The 15,776-nt window shown below is 41.0% G+C and overlaps 1 long non-coding RNA gene across 1 annotated transcript; it reads left to right on the plus strand.

Annotated features, from left to right (window-relative positions):
* Positions 1-2,184: 2,184 nt before the first annotated feature.
* LOC148698063 (uncharacterized) lies at positions 2,185-8,708 on the plus strand. Its single transcript, XR_015960797.1, has 3 exons — positions 2,185-2,932; positions 5,250-6,865; positions 6,958-8,708. It is a non-coding gene; the product is annotated as an uncharacterized LOC148698063 (long non-coding RNA).
* Positions 8,709-15,776: the final 7,068 nt, after the last annotated feature.

The following is a 15,776-nucleotide window of genomic DNA, read 5'->3' on the forward strand; positions in this document are numbered from 1 at the left end:
CCTGAACTAAGAAAGAGATGAAAGTCTAAGAAATTATATCAAGCGATTCCAAACGGAGTTGACTAAAATTGAAGGACCTGACACCAAGCTCTTTGCTACAACATTCAAGAGATGACTATACGTCAAATCGGAGCTGAGCAAAAATTTGGGCAAAAAGTTCGATCACATTACTTTGGGGGAGTGTTTTATAAAATCAGATGACATAACCATTTACAGAAAGAAGATCAAGGAAGCTGATGACCGTTCCCGAACTGACAGAAGCACACGAAAGCGATTGGAGTTTGTAGGGTGAAAAACAAAAAATTACAAGCTCCCTTCAAGATGTTTAATCTTAGGTTTGATGTATTCACTTATTTTTCTCAAAACTTTGAGATGGAAGCTTATACCTCTTGAGCACTACCTTGATTTTCATCAACGTTGATCACCCTAAGGGAGGGCATTCTTCCTTTGCATCTTCCATGTCCACAGTGATGAACACCTTCTGAAGTTTTCAATTACACCTAGCTCTCGCATGAGTAGGTTGCTTACGTACTCCATTTCCAACGAAGATTAAACCGCCGTTGTTCATCTTTAGAACTAAGGTGAGGATGGATGATGTGCTAGTGTTGACCCAGAACATTCTAGCACAAAGAGAAGGGGAACATTTTGGTGATGGTGGGGGTGACATGTTGACCCAAAACATTTTGGGAACCTTCTAGCATTAAGAAGGCCCTAAACTTCTAGCTATTATAAACTTCTTATTTAAATATGATTGTGTAAATCCTAAATTAGATTTGATTCTAATTATTCTTCCCTATTAGGACTAGTATTCCTTAGAGCAGAATGATTTCTTCTCTCTCTTATTACTACAAATAAAGATACTGTGTAGGGAAATAACATATCCTCTACACAACCCTGCAAACATTTATGGGATTTTTACATGTTTTTCACTTTTCCTCCACACATCATCACATAAAGGCAAAAATGAGAATTGGGCCATAATTTGGGCCACTAGTGCACTCTAAATCATTATATAACTTGCAACAAGCCCAATGGGCTTGGGCCATTTGACCCAGCACTCCCAAAACTATTTTGAGACACATTTCTTGTATAGAAGGATCCTAATAATTAATTAAACAAATTAATTAAAACAAGAAACAAAATAATACTGAAATTATAACTCCCTAAACTATTTTGAGGTGCATTTCTGGCCAAGAATAATTAAAACAAGAAACAAAATAATAACTGAAATAATTGATATATAAATTGAGGTTGAGAACAAGCTTTCATTCACCACCTTTTCATTTGATATTTACAATATTTATAAAAATGAAAGCTTCAAACAATATTATCATACTTATTTTTATTTTGGATTTCATCACAACTAGTGATGTAAACGCTTTCTTTTATCATACAAGAAGAATGGGTGTCCAAATAAACAACCACATACGTGACGGAACAAGGTTGAAGGTTCACTGTAAATCGGAAGATGATGATTTTGGCCTTCACATTTTGGGAGATGGTGAAGAAGTTCATTGGACGTTTGCTCCTAATTTCTTGTATACCACATTGATTTACTGCTATGTGCAATGGAGAAACTCACCATGGTACCATTTTGATGCCCTTAAAATGGATAGGGATTGGGGGTGCGATCACTGTTATTATTCCATGGACCCTGACTACAAATTGCGTCTTTGGCATTGGGTACAAGAAAATCATGTATGGACTGAAGTTGAGTTACACCAAATATAACGGAAAATAAAAAGAAAACTAATCTATGAACGCAATGCAATAATCATTTGTCTTGACTTTAAATAATGATTGTAAGAGACTTGTAGCTCAGTTAATTAAAAGCATTCTTACTTGTAACTAATGTCGCAAGTTGGAATTCCCCCTCTCCCAATATTATTTGCAAAATAATACGATTTTAATAACAATTTCGATCTCTTTTAGTTTCATAAGTAATTAGAAAATAAAACGAAAAAACAATTTCAATCTCTTTTAGTTTAATAAGGGACGCCGTTCCTCACTTTTCCAAAGGGGAAGTGGTTCATAGAATTGGGGATTTTCAATGGAATATGGAGCGTTTTTGTTATGAATGTGATTATCTTGATCATAATTGGTTAGTTTGTTCTAGTGAGCGGCCAGCTGGCATTTGGAGATAGTTGACTCAATATATGTAACCAATTGGGTGGCTTCTTCCGTAACAGTTAGTTGAATATTAAAATATAATTTCACAAAAACATTTCCAGCTCTCTCTCTCTCTATCGTCTTCCTCCTTCCCACCTCCATTAATGTTGCTAAATTACTTGCAAGTTGAGAAACGGAGCTGTGCGCTTGAAACCTATCATTGGTATCACCCTTTTCATCTTGGACTCCCTCTTGTATGACCCGCCATACCACTACTTCCCGCCTCTCTACCATGGATGCTTGCCTTAAAGCCATCGAAGCCTCTTTGGCGGCTATCCCACAACTCATCCACCTCCACCACCGCTGCCAATTCTTCGTTGTCATCAGCTATGGATACTAAACTAGCTGTTTTCTTCAAACAATTCTGCCGTGAGCAATATTTTGTCAGTGGCGGAGAACTTCTTTAGATCCGACCTCTCACGTGCCAGATCCGGCAGCTCGAAAACCGATGCTCATTGAGGAGGGTGATCTTCGTCACATCGACACCCTGTGTCCGCCACGACATGACAATTTTGATGGCAGTGGGTTCACTCCACATCCACAGTGGCAAACAGCGTCTAGAATTCCCTCGTTGAAGTGATGGCGATGACCTTTTGGCATGGATTTATAAAGCTGAGCAGTATTTTGCGTACTACCATACTCCAGAGCAACAGAAGATGGTCTCCGCCTCTTTTCATCTCAAGAATGAGTTCCGTTGGCGAGGAGTTTGGTCCTTCTGAGTTTGAGGACTGCACTGAAGCCTTGTTCAAGTTGAGGCAAATAGGTACTCTTAAGGATGACATACTTGAATTTTGTAAACTTGCTAAACGCACTATTGATGTTGAGTATATTCTGTTGAAGATTTGTTTTATTGGTGGATTAAAACGAGAATTGAAGTATGATGTGAAACTGTTGAAACTAAGTATTGTTCATGATGCAATCGACATAGCTGTTCAATTCGACACTAAGCTAGCTCTGATCTCAAACCACCTTTCAATAGGCCTGCAGCCGTTATTAAACCTCGACCAATACATAACACTATCCTACAGATGCCTAGAATGCCTAATTGCCTTGCAAGAAACTAAGTCCTCAAAAAGTGCAGAGGAAAAAAAAAAGGGTTGAATGTTGGTTCTATGAGGAGAAATATGCTAGAGATCACAAGTATGTTCATAAGCAGCTTTTGATGTTAGATGTCTGTGAAGAGGATGAAGTTGTTGAGGATAAGGATACAATTCCAGTAAAGCTGCATAGCATTGCACTTAGTGAGTGCTTCCATTTAGGCCATGGTAGCACCATAATTTCATTGATTCAAGATTAGTTAAGAAGTTAGGCTGGTCACTGCAACCCACAAAACATTTTGAAGTCATGATTGCTGATGGAGGCAAGGTGAAAAGCCAAGGCTGTTATTGGCAGGCTCTTTTAGAAGTGGAAGGGTATAACTACCAAGTAGATTTGTTCTCATTGCCCTTGGGTGGTTGTGATGTGGTTTTGGGAGTACAATAGCTATCTATTGTAAATCTAGTTCTTTGGGACTTCCAACTACTCACTATGAAGTTTAGTGTAGATTCAAAGACACATCCCTCCATCAGTTAGATAAAGAATTCTCTAATTCCAACTTAGAGGTCGTGTTGAATTCTCTAGGGGTAGGAAAGGTGGATACCTCTGAGTTAACTTTCTCAACAACTCTCAGATTTGAGGCATTGGTAGGCGACTTTGAAGTAGTATTTGTCATCCCTTCTAAGTTTCCACCTTCCAGAACACATGGTCACAAGATTCCCTTAATTCCTGGCACAAAACCTGAAGAATTTTTTTTGGAAACTAAGTTCATTAAGATACATAATGCATGCGCTTAACAATTAAATGACGGAAGCATGCTTTTATGCAGTATAAAACAAAAATTAAACCATGAACTTCAAAGCCTAGTAGTGGTGTGAACCAAGACTCAGCTCTAAACACAAAGAGAGTTAAGAAACTTTAATACCTTTGAAGCAACTGTTTGCTTAGTAAAGGATATTCACCCATGTGAGGGTCTTCATTCCTTTGTCTTTGTGCTCCTTGGCTTCATGGATGTGGATGAAGAAACTTTGCTTCTTAGATTTGGATGGAAGAAAAGGATTCTCCAAAAATTTCCATAGTTTGAGACCTTTATGTTCTGACACCAAGGATGATGAAGGAAGAAGATGAGTGACATTTGAAGAGTTTGATGCTAGTGAACTCTCCCAATGTGGCCAGCCTCCTAGAGAGAAAGAGAGAGAAAAAGTTCTCTCATCTTTGTCCAAAGAAACCCTAATGAGGGATGGAGCTATAAAGATATTTTTATAGTCATTCCAAATGAGTGGGAAACTTGTAATAAGTCTACCAACACCATCCCTCTACGGCTGACCACACATGGTTAATTAGGGTAATTTTTCTCATTTTGTTTTAGTTGTCTCACAACTTAAACCTTATGTGCCTTGTGGACTAAAACTCATTTAGGTCCCGAAACCCAAAACCAACTTAAGGCCTAAAACGAACATTTTGTTCTTGAATAATTAATATTTTCCATATACAATTAAGCTGTTTAATTGTCCTTACTCATCTTCATTATATCCTTCAATCATTAGTATCGATGCAAATTTCCGCCATCTCTAGCTTTGACGAAAGTGTATCTGCAAAACAATCAACACCTTTGATCAAGGACCTAAGCCTCACGCGCCCACAAGGTGGGGGGTGGGGGGGGGGGAAGGGTTAGGCCAATGGATCTTTGATGCCTAAGTTAGTTTCTCTGAGAAGAGTAAAGTGTTTAGGGCTTTTTAGGGTAGCAAAACCTTACTGAAATTTGGTAAAATATGGGGTATATATAGGAGGAAAGAGCTGGCCTTAGTGTTAAGGTTTTCTCCTACACATGGCGGCATCCTATTGGCCAAGATTTATGGAGAAATATTCTCAAGATATTAAATAGGAAGTAATATCTTGAGATAATGGAGTAATTATCCTTAATTGAATTAAATAGGGATTACTTATTTGAATGGAGTCAATTTTCAATTAGGAATGTATTAAAGATAGGATTTGGGTAATTAATGTTCATCTTTAATGCTTTGATTTTTTCTTGCCAATGGCAGGTGAGCTGTGGGCAGTCGTATTCACCTGTTGGGACATTCAGGGGTGTGAATTGCGCGTGGGAGTATATGAGGAACCTGCCCCTTTATTGAGTGAAATCTTGTCTTTCTTAGGAAAAAATCCACGTGTCGCCTCTAGAATTTTGGGATTATTTTAGGCTCCATAAATGCCCCCACACCTACTAGGCTGCACGTAGGAAAATGCCAGTAGGTATAGAAATCCCAAACTGCATTGGCTTGTAAAGTTTTTTCCCAATTTGAACTTAATCTCCTTCCTTCATTTGGAGATAGACTTTTTCTAAGAAAAGGAAACCAATTGCCCCCAATACCTATTTAATTCTTCCTTAAGCAAGGGATTAAATAAATTTGGAGGACAATCATCATTCCAACAAGGAAGAAATAAGCCAGAGGAAATTTGTTCCCCCTCCCCTAACTTTCTTCTTCTCTTGCCCTTGCAAAGAGTCATCTCTCGTTGTTGTTCTTCTTCTCCGTGCCGCACCAAGGTAAGAAAAATTTGAATTTTCTTTTACTTGATTTTTTGGGAGTCTTGGGACTTGAAAAATTGGCTTGGCAAGGGCAGAAAAAGCGTGAGTGATGTGGTAGGGATACCACGAGGCTGCTAGTGGTGCAGCATGGGGTCGGCTCGGCTTGGGTCGAGGTGCTGGTAGCGCGAGCTAGGCTTGTCGCGCCGCTGGTGTGGGCCAAGTGATGGCTCAACACAGGCTGAGGGCGCAATACTGGGCTCGGGCTCGTTGTAACTCAAACGAGAGATTGAGAGACTTTCTGGTGTCTATGACCTGGGCCAAGAGGCCTAGGCCTGTTTGGGGTGCGTTAAACACAAAAGAATGAAAGGAAAAGAGGCGTAGGCCTCCCCTCGTGTTGGGTCGTGCTATACGAAAGAGAAGGCTTGGCTGTGAAGCCTGGTGCTGGGGTGCTGGGCTTTGCGGTCCTTTACTTCTTTTTTTTTCTTCTTGTAAGCTGCCTTCTAAATATTTTTTCTTCGCACTTTTCGTATGTTCTTTGAGGCATCTTCCTTGCAAAAGTGACGAGTATCATCTACCTTTGTACCGTCAAGGTGGTTATTCCGACAAGATGGGCTACTTCAAGGCTGCACATGTCGATGAATTTCGACAAGCTGTTTCGAGATTTTCTTGAGACGTATAAGTATGCGATTTCATCAAGGGCTCGCGTCAAGAAGGTGAAGGATGATAGCGACCATGAACAGTGCGGTGAAGGTGCGACTGTTACGAAGAGGGTTATCAAATTCCATCCGTATTACTTCGTGTTGGGATTTACTTTTCCCATTCCGCGTCTTTTCCAGGAGGAGATCTGCTTTATGAAATACGCGACTGCTCAGCGTTCCTCGAATGCAGTTCATACGATGATGGGGTTTTCAAACTTGAGCAAGTTCTTTGATCTTGGCTTGACCATAAATGAGTTTTAGTACTTCTTCGAAATCGACCACAAGGAAGGCGTAGGGTAGCTGAGGTCTCGCTATAAACTGTTTGATACTTCCTGCAAAGGTGATCACGAGTGGGCAAGAGATACCTTGGAGGTGACTGAAGAGTGAGAGTCTGACTCATCTCCTGAGCTATGTGTCCCGACTACCTTTATCAGTGGTAAGTGAACTGCTTCATTCCTAGCCTGCTTAAATTTTTGTTGAGCTGCTCCATGACTTCAGTTTACTGATTGTCCTTTTTACTTTGTGTAGATTCAGAATTTGGCTCAGCTCCAAGAACTTCAGCGTATATGAAGAAAGTGCACATTACCTTGGGCATTCCTGCTAAGTACCATGAGTGGCGCTGGCTACTCAGTCATCTTTGTCGGAAGAAATGCGGGCTACCTCCGAATGAAGAGATAAAGCGAATAAAGGATGAGGCGTTTGCTCGTCTGATCGCTGTTGTAGAGCCTACTGCCAATGAGGGTGGAAAGAAAAGATCTTCCTCACCTACTTGTGAACTTTCAGCCAAGAAGAAGCCAATGACTTCTTCTACTGCTCATAAAGGCTCGCCTACTACTGAGAAGCTTGTCATCGATCTGACTTCTCCCAAGAGATAAAAAAGACCGTGAAGTCAGAGTCTGTGAAACCTGCTACTATAAAGGTAGCCAGGACCATTGCTGAAATGATTGCCCAACAAAAAGGTTTGGTGATGCCCCTGGTGTCTAGGTTTATGACGAAATGCGCGTCAAGAGCTAAGTCCAGTTTGGTTCTCGAGAAGCTCACTACTTTGAAGAGCGAGAAGATAGATTCTCCTGCTAAAGTGGTACTTGGGTCTTCTCCTCCTTCTGTTGTGACTAATTCATCTATTGAGAAAAGGAAGTCAACTCGTACGGGCAGTTATGAGAAATCCACTGAGTTTGAGGCTGGGTAGTTTCCCAAGGTTTGTACGTTGTTGAAGGCTGACCTGCTTGAAGACATTGATTCATGCGCCAAATTCCTTAACAGTGTTGGGAAAGTTTTCGTCTGCTCAGACTCTTTTGTGAAACGTATTGCCAACTTGATAAGGTCCTCTTTGCTTGCTACAATGCATAAGACTTTAATCCTGGCAACTGAGTCTATATGCGTTGTTCAGGATGCTATCAAGTGTGCTAAGGAGGCCGAAATGCCGTTAACGGCTAAGCTTCGCCCGACTGCCGAAAAGATTGAGAATATCGAATCTGAACTCGCCGTTTTAAAGGGGTCTAATGTCTCTGCCCCCACTTATGTGTAGCTGGAAACCACTCATCAGGAAGTCGTCCACTTGAAACCTAAGCTTAGTGAGACTCAAGCGATGTTGGAAACTGTAGAGAAAGAAGTCAGTCGTGTTTCACTAGTGATCAATGACCTTAACCATTTCAATTTGAAACTGTGATCTGCTTAATTTTCCAAGGACGAGGAGCTTGTCTTCATGCATGTTAAAGTGTCTCATCTGAAGGAAGTTGCCAGTACTCTTGAGTGTAAGGAATTGGATCTTCAAGGTGCGCTGTCTGCTAGCGAGAACCTGAAAAAGAAGCTGGGTAAGCTGCAGGATGCTCACACTGGGCTTGTTGAGGAGAATGTGTAGCTGAATAATGAGAAAGTTAGTCACAAAGTGGCACTTGCTTCTTGTCAAGCCAATTTCTACTAGCATGGCTATGTAGACCATCTTCAGGGTAGGCCGTCAAATTATGAGTTTTCCGAGAAGGACTTCGAGACTTTATCCATTTCTCTAATTGATTTGCTTGACTTCTCGTTCAAGGCTGCCTTTGGTGGAGCAGTTAAGGATTAAGCAATCCAGGTAGGCATAGTTGAGGATGAGCTGATGGGAGCTTTGGCTGCTAAGAACGGTATGGTTGTTGAAAGTATGGCAGTCGAGGGACCAGTGGTTGCACAGGCTGCCAATGAGTAGTCTTTTTGTTTAGACTTAGGAATTCTTTTCCTTTTCGTTTTGCTTTATTTGAACTTTGTTAGCCTTTAAGCTAGTTTATCAATTGGGTAGAAATATCCTAATGGGTTGAAGACCATATCAACAGGTCTTCCATCTTGCAAATAAGGCATATCTTGTCTAGATAAAATTTTTGAAACAATGCCCTTATTTCCATGTCTTCCAGCAACTTTATCACCTACTTTGATTTCACGTTTTTGTGAAATATATACACGAATCGTTTCTGGATTATAACTAGAACCCCCTTTTTTCTGGATCCATCTCACATCAATAACTCGACATCTACCACCTATAGGTAATTTTAGACAAGTTTCCTTTGAAATAGTTTTCCTTGCTTTGCTTTATCCTTCTATTTCGCCATGTCTTTTTCAAAACTTTACTATTGGACGAGTAGCTGGGTGAGCTCCTTGAATCCCACGTTGTCACTTAGGTTTTAGTTTTGGCTTCAAGGCTCAAGGAGCTTTAAATGCAAGAGGAAAAAAATGCAAGATTTCTAACTTATAAAGCCAGCGGCCAAACTCGTTGCCTCCGTAGAAAGCAGGCGAGTTCTTGTAGCTATTATAGTTGTGAATCTCGGCTTCGACGGCTTCATGAGCCTTAGCCCTCTCGAGGCGTATTGCGAAACTTTTAACTTATAGAGCCGGGGGCCAGACACTTGCTTCTCGTAGAAAGCAAAAGAAATTCATGTAGCTACTATAGTCGTACATTTCAGCTTTAGCGGCTGCATAAGTCTTGGCCCTTTTAGGGAATGTTGTGAAATTTTTAACTTATAGAGCCGATGGCCGGATACTTGCTTCTCGTAGAAAGCAGTGGAAATCCACATAGCTGCTATAGTCGTACATCTCAGCTTTAGCGGCTGCACGAGCTTTGGCCCTCCAAGGGCATGTTGCGAAATTTTTAACAATTTTTAACTTATAAAGCTGGCGGCTGGATACTTGCTTCTTATAGAAAGTAGAGGAAATTCGCGTAACTACTATAGTCGTACATCTCGGCTTTAGCGGCTGCATGAACCTTGGCTTTCCCGAGGTATGATGCAAAATTTTTAACTTATAAAGTCAACGGCTGGACACCTATTTCTCATAGAAAATAGAGGAAATCCACATGGCTGCTATAGTTGTATATTTCAGCTTTAGCTTCTGCAAAACTTAAACCATACACAGTCGCCCGGAAGCATTACTTTTAAATAAGCAGACAGGCCTGCGTAGTCATACTAGGTATAAGCCTCGACTTACAAATTGCTTAAGGCTGCCTTTCTGCAGGATGTCGGTCGGGAGTCTTACTTACAAAAACAGAGGACCCGCGTTACGACTTTAGGCATCATCCCTGGTTCTCGGAGGCATTTTAAGCTTAAGATGTAGGCAGAATAGCTCCTCAGATGCCACATCCTTCCGAGTTGTAACTTGATTTTGTAGGTTGCTTAGCTAGAATTGCAACACTTCAGAGCCTACTTATGTTCATGAAGACTTGCACGCTGAGGACGGACCATCTAGTTACACGAATTCTTTCATAGGCAAGGATCCTGTACTTAACGTCTCTTCCGGTTAGGGACCCAGGCTCCCACGTAATTGAATCGTTTAGTCGACTAAGTCATTTTAAGAAAAAGTCTCTTGTGGCTAATTCTGGAAGTAATCCCGTGCAAATACTCGTTGCATTCAAGGGGAACTAAGCAGTCGTAAAACCCATCCCAGTCTGGATATCCCATATTAGTTTACTCTCTCCTGATGGGAGAGCACACGCCATGTATGCAAGGGCAGACGTCACAGGGGTGAAGGCTTATGGGCAGTAATAACATAACAACTGATTGTCCTCAGCATGCAAAGTCTTGTTCATCGAGCTGCTTGTGTCTTCGAACATTATTTATCTTGAATAGGGTCTAAGGAATGGTGAGAGGTCACATGTAGTACTTTCTCAAGTTATAAGCATTCCACTACTTTTCGATCTCTTTGTCGTTCATAGTGATGAAGGTGTAGCTGCCATTTCCGCTTACTCGACTAATTTTGTATGAACCTTCCCAGATAGGAGTCATCTTTTTAGAGCTTTCTCGGCGGACGATTATAAAGGCTTTTCTGAGGACTAAGTTTCCTAGCTGGAACTACTGGATCTTCGCCCTCTTGTTGTAACTGGAGGGGATCTAATCCTGATAGGCCATAATGCGGGTGATAACCTTTTCGTGCTATTCCTCTGCCAAGTCTAAATTTGTGGCCATCTCATTCTCGTTCTGCTCGAAATTCGGCAATATAGTGCTAATGCTTGGCACTATGACATTGAGAGGAATGATCGTTTCAAAGCCATATGCCATACGCCAGGGAGAATGGAGTTTTACCGGTTACTCGTCTCTTGGTGGTACGATATGCCTACATAACACTAGGGAGCTCGTCTGGCCACTTGCCCTTCTTGTCTAAAAATGACTTCTTAAGGCAGTAGAGGATGGTCTTGCTAAACGTCTTGGCCTACCCGTTGCCCTGCGGATACCGGGGTGTGGACATGTGCTGCTTGATTCCATATTTTTTGAAGAACTTCGCTAAGTCTTTGTTCACAAACTGCGGACCATTGTTTGTGACGATAAAGTGAGGGATGCCGATGCGGCAGATGATGTTCTTCCATATGAAGCTCTTTATGTCCGTCTAGGTAGTTGTAGTCATAGGTTCGGCTTCGACCCATTTTGTGAAGTAGTCGGTCGCTATGATCATCATGCCTCTACCTTCCAGTGGTAGACGGTATTGGTCATACCAGGTCAATCGCCCATTGCATGAATGGCCAAGAGTTCGTCTGCGGATGGAGTTCACTGGTAAGTAGTGCGAGCACTGGCTTGAAGCGCTGGCAGCTGTCGCACTTTTATACATACTCTTTGGCGTCTTAATGCATGGTTGGCCAGTAATAGCCAACGTCAAGAGTTTTTTACGCTAGGGAGCAGCCTCTAGTGTGGTTTCCACAAACGTCTTCGTGGATTGAGTTAAGAATCTTCAGGTCGTTGAAAGGCAATAAGCAGTAGAGATGTGGTCCTAAGAAGGATATATGAACGAGCATGCCATTCCACATATAATATCATGCTGCCTTCATATGGAGCATCCTGGGCTTCATTCTGTCTACGGGAAGCATTATGTTGACTGTGTAATCGATTATGGGATCTTGCCAACTCAGAGTTGTGTTGATATGCGTCACCTCAACTATTGCTTCCTCATTTATGCTCAGCTTCTCTAAGTACTTAACTGGGATGGAGCGTTTGACCTGATGGTCTAAGGTAAAGCCTAAACCTACTAGTGCGTCTGCGTGGGCGTTTTCTACTCGTGGAACCTGAGTAAGTGTGTACGCCTGGAACCTTGCTAGTTGCTCTAGTACCTTCTTGAGGTATCTCGTCATCCTTGGATGCTTTGCTGCGATTTGGTTGGTGATCAATTGGGAATCATAATAGATCGCGAGTTTCTTCACCGCTAAGTCTTTCGCCATTTAGAGACCTGCTAGTAGTTCTTCATACTCTGTTTTGTTGTTTGACGCCTTGAAGCTTAGAATGATTGCCTGCTCGAGCATCGAATCGTTTGGGGTAGTGAGAACTAGGCCTATTCCCGATCCCTAGCAGTTAGATGATTCGTCAACATGCAAGCGCCGGAAGTCTCCTGCCGATGGGGCTGGTGCGACTACGACGTGCTCGGCTGCCTCTGGGGTGTTTCTAGGCTGAGTTGTTGCGCTCGTCAGAATGTCCGTCAGTTTTCGTGCCTTTAACATTCTGATGAGATAGGTTCTTTAGGGACCACATGTGGAGAATTATGCAGGTTGCGAGAATCAACCTCATTCAATACCTGGTCCCTTGAAATATCTATTGTATCCTCTTCACTTAGATATGGTATTGGGAAGAAATCAAGCACATTCTCCCCTTCTCTAGAATAGTCGAGAGGTTGAGTGAAGGCATGGTTTCTTCAAATTTCACATCCCTTGAAACAACTATTTTCCTAGTTGTTGGATTGTAACATTTGTAACCCTTTTGAGTGGATGAATAGCCTAGGAAAACACATTTGGCAGCCTTTGGATCTAGTTTGTCACGATTTGGTGCTTGAATGTGAATCAAGCATGTACATCCAAAAACTCTCAAATGGGATCGATTGATCTGTCTATCTTTCAATACCTCATAAGGTGATTTAAAGTTCAATATCTTGCTAGGTAATCTATTGATGAGATATGCAGCAGTAAGAACACCTTATGACCAAAAATTTTTAGGCACATTCGAGTGAAACATAAAAGCACTGGTTTTTTCAAGTAGATCTATATTCTTCCTTTCTGCTACCCCGTTTTGTTGAGGTGTTCCAACACAACTAGTTTGATGTAATATACCATGTGTGCTTAGATAGTGAGACATGCTATGGGACATATATTCGGAGCCATTATCTAATCGTAAGACATGAATGTCTGAAGAAAATTGTGTGTTTACAAGTCTATGAAAATCTTGAAAAACTTCCAGCACTTCACTTTTAAATTTCAAAAGATACAACCAAGTGATACTTGTGAAATCATCTACAAAAGTTACAAAATATTTGTATCCGTCAAAGGACTCTAGGACTGGTCCCCAAACATCGGAATGCACGATTTCAAAAGGATTACTAGCCCTAGACAAGGAGGAAGTGAAAAGTAATCTAGTGAACTTAGAGAATTGACAAACATCACAGGAACTGGTAACTTTGCACAGGTTTGGAAACAAAAAGGACAGAACTTTATCAAAAGGATGTGCAAGTCGTTGGTGCCAAAGTTGTTGTTCTTGAACTAGGCTTGAAGTGACTTGGAAAACCTTGGGAATGTGGACATGCTTGGAAAGGTAGTAGAGGCCATTTAAGAAAAAACCTTCACCAATCGTCTTCTTGGTGGTGATATCCTAAAAAACCACAGTTTTTGGGGAGAAAATAGCAAGACAGTTCAATGAGTTTGTGATTTTTCCAACAGATAAGAGCTAAAAAGGGAATGAGGGAACATAAAGAGCCTCATACTCAACATCACTAGAAATCAAATGTGTTTTCCCTCTCCCTACAACCATAGCACCCTTGCCATTAGCAACTGACACTTGAGATAAACATGAGAGTTTTTCAAAATTATGCAGATTTGTAGACTTGTTAGTCATATGATCAGTAGCTCCTGAATTTATAATCCAATAATCATGCACATTACCAACTTTGAGAGCAGTTGAGAAAGATTGTAAGATACCTGGAATATCTTATTGTGTCATACCTTCATTTTCAGCCAAAAAACCAGCAAACTGCCCAAGTAGAGCAGCTTGTTTGTTGTCACCTTGACTAGTTGATCCTTCATTGTCTCCATGACCTTGTTTCTTATGAAGGAATGCAGCAAATTCATTGATCAGGTTAGCTGGATTGGAGGTGAACTTATGTGCTCTCTCGGAATAAGTGTTGACGGTATGATTTGCCTTGTAGGATGAGTTGTGTGAACTCGTAAGGAAACCCTTGTTGTTATCCCTATAAGACTTGGGCCTTAGTTCAGGGTGGAGAATCCATCAATGATCTCGTGTGTGTCCACCAGTATCACAATGGCTACATTTCACAATAGGTTTCTTTCCTTTGTAGCCCCTCTCTTCACTAGTTCTATGGTTAAAGAAATATACCCTAGCTTCTGGTATATTTTCCTTTAATTCCACAGTCATAATTTTTCCGCGAGTTTCTTCCCTTTTGAATTGTGGCACACATACTTGAGAATGAAGGAATATCATGACTTATGAGGACATGACTCCTGAGATCTTCGTATTCAGGACTTAAACTCGCAAGAAGTTGAAATATTTTGTCTTCCTTAGCTCTCTTGGTCAGCACGACAGTGTCAATGGTGTGTGGCCGATAGACATTCAACTCGTTCCACATAGTGGTTAACTTCCCAAGGTGCTGCACAAATGAGTTTCCTTCCTGTTGTAGACAATATCCTTTTTTAATTGGAACACTCGAGCTGCATTATTCTGATTCCCATACATTTCTTTGAGATTTTTCCAAAGAATGCAGAAGGATTCAGTATAGCTGAAAATTTCTGCAATCTTTCGATCTATAGAATTTAGTAGCCATGACATGACCAACTGGTCGTTGCACAACCAGTCATTGTAATCTGATGAAGACACATCAGGCGTTGGAATAACACCATTAACATAACCAAGTTTCGATCGTCTTCCCAAGGCAAGAGTGACTGCTCTCTCCCAGGGAAGATAATTGAACTCATTTAGTAAGACAGAACTAAGACGGTGATTTGGATTGACATCAACATCTAAATGAAATGAAGAGGGCGCAGCATGCGAGCTAACTTCTTGGCCATGCACTGAACTCTTTTCAGCCATGATAGAGAATCAAGAAAAGCTCACAAATCTCTCAAGAAACTAGAAGCAAGTCGATTAGGATCACTACTCTGATACCATATTGAAATTTGAAGGTGTATTTTCTATTATGAAGAAACAAAGTACAAAGATAGCTCATATATATGAGCGTGGGAAGAGAAGAAAAACAAGGAACAAAACAAGGACGAAGAAACAATCTTCCTTCCTTGATTTATGCCTAATCACCTAATAACTAAAGCAAGATCAGCAGTCCCTTGAATTAGTGAGAATGACAGCCATACTCAAATTGTTAGACAGCACCATGCACACACTCATGCTACCTACCAGCTAGGGTAAATGACAGCACCCTATGCATACACCCATGCTACCTACCAGCTAGGGTAACTAACAGGAAGTAGATCTTCTTCCAATAAAAACGAAAGTCTAAAAATTGAAGACAGGTAATGGTTGGAAATTTTAAAAAGTATTTTACGCTTATGAGAGTTTAGAAGAGTGAGAATGAAGAGTGAATTCGAGATAATTATAGAGGATCTTTTAGAATCGTCTCACTGTTGAATCTTGAACGTCTCGTTTCAAGATATGTGCATCCGACAGCCAAAATCACTTGATAACAAAAAAAAAATTAGCTTCTTGTTTTTCGCACACACGTGAAGTGATATCTTTCATAAATTTTGTTTCTATGGAACAACTCTCGAGATCGCACACCCGATTCTGGAACGTCTCTACTACCTCCCAACAGTAACGAGACTGGATCTCTACATGTCAAAAGAATATCAAATGGTAACTATTCCTGTTTACTCTGAAATGCATGGTATT

Source organism: Pyrus communis, chromosome 3 (genome assembly GCF_041283825.1).
Source record: "Pyrus communis isolate YQ-2024b chromosome 3, ASM4128382v1, whole genome shotgun sequence".
NCBI classification, from domain to species: Eukaryota; Viridiplantae; Streptophyta; class Magnoliopsida; order Rosales; family Rosaceae; genus Pyrus; species Pyrus communis.